At 39.4% G+C, this 1,480-nt stretch overlaps 1 non-coding gene across 1 annotated transcript; it reads left to right on the top strand.

Moving 5' to 3' along the window:
* The first annotated feature begins 670 nt into the window (after positions 1-670).
* LOC122709711 lies at positions 671-777 on the top strand. Its single transcript, XR_006345685.1, has one exon. It is a non-coding gene; the product is annotated as a U6 spliceosomal RNA (small nuclear RNA).
* Positions 778-1,480: the final 703 nt, after the last annotated feature.

Here is a 1,480-nt window from a genome sequence, read left to right as displayed (position 1 = left end):
CAGACTTGAAAGGATTAAATATTCATACTGTAAAAAGCAGTCTGATCAGTCTAAGAGAACTGAGCTGTTAAAGCATACATGGTGTCCTGTGCCATATTTATATGCCATGGACCACAGCAAAGGAGTTGTATTGCACCCTCCATATGTCAACCTCTCACACATAGAATTGGTCTGAAGTTCCTAAGGTAAAGCAGCACATGAGAAGAGAAATGTCTTCATTTAAATTCAGAATATGGATGCTTTTTTTAATGAGACAGCTTGAGAGATGACAAGTTCACAATTAGTGGGAAGAACTTTCATTACCAATGACTTAGGTGATTTCTCTTCAGCAAAGTGGAAGAGAAAGAAATTATTCAGTTGGTTTGGGAGACAAAAAAATCTTAGTGTGCACCTAATATATGTTAGGTGCTGGGAACAGACTTGTGAACAAGGTAGCAAGTTTCCTACCTGTAGTGAGGTTGTGCTCTAGTGGATCAAGTTAGACGTTGAACAAGTGATCAAAATTGTGATTATGCAAAAGTAAAAAGGGCTGTTGAGTGTGTAATTGGAGGGCCCAGGAGAAGGAAGGCATTCAAGCAGTTGACCTGTAGTAGGTTGGACGGTGACCCCCTATTTCACCTCAATCCCCAGAACCTGTGAATGCTGCCTTGTTTAGAAAAAGGATTTTTTGGTACTTGCTTTTGCAGCACATATACTAAAGCTTGAATGATACAGAGGAGATAAGCATGGCCCCTGCGCAAAGACGACACACAAATTTGTGAGGCGTTCCATTTTTTTGTTGTTGTTTTTTTAACACAAATAAATGGAATCTAGAAAATGGTACTGGTTAATCTATTTGCAGGGAAGGGCTATAGATCCAGGCATAGAGAATGGACTTTCGGATACAGCAAGGGAAGGAGAGGGTGGGATGAATTGAGAGAGTGGCATTGACATATATACACGATCATGTGTAAAATAGATAGCTCGTGGGAAGCTGCTGTACAGTACAAGGAGCTCAGCTCTGTGCTCTGTGACAACCTAGAGGGGTGGGCTGGGTAGATGGGATGCAGGCTCAAGAGAGAGCAGAGATGTGTATATATAGCTGATTCACTTCACTGTGAAGCAGAAACCAATACAACATTGTAAACCAATTATCTTCAAATTTTTTTAAAAAATGATTTAAAAAAAGGAAAGCAGTAGGACCCACTTTGGACAGTAAAGAAAAATAGAAAAAGGACATTTTAGAATATAATAGGAAGGAGATGTGGAGATCATTCTGGATTCTTGGTTGAGCTCTAAACCCAATAACAAGAGTCTTTTTAAGAAAAAGGCAATGACTTCCCCGGCAGTCCAGTGGTTAAGTCTTCACCTTCCAACGCAGAGAGTATAGGTTTGATCCTTTATTGGGGAGCTAAAATCCCATACGCCTCATGGTCAAAAACCAAAAATATAAAATAGAAACAACAGTGTAACGAATCCAATACAGACTTTAAAAAAAAAA

Source organism: Cervus elaphus, chromosome 15 (genome assembly GCF_910594005.1).
Source record: "Cervus elaphus chromosome 15, mCerEla1.1, whole genome shotgun sequence".
In the NCBI taxonomy this organism is placed as follows: Eukaryota; Metazoa; Chordata; class Mammalia; order Artiodactyla; family Cervidae; genus Cervus; species Cervus elaphus.
The sequence above is the reverse complement of the archived record's forward strand: the minus strand, read 5'-3'. Positions and strand labels throughout refer to the sequence as shown.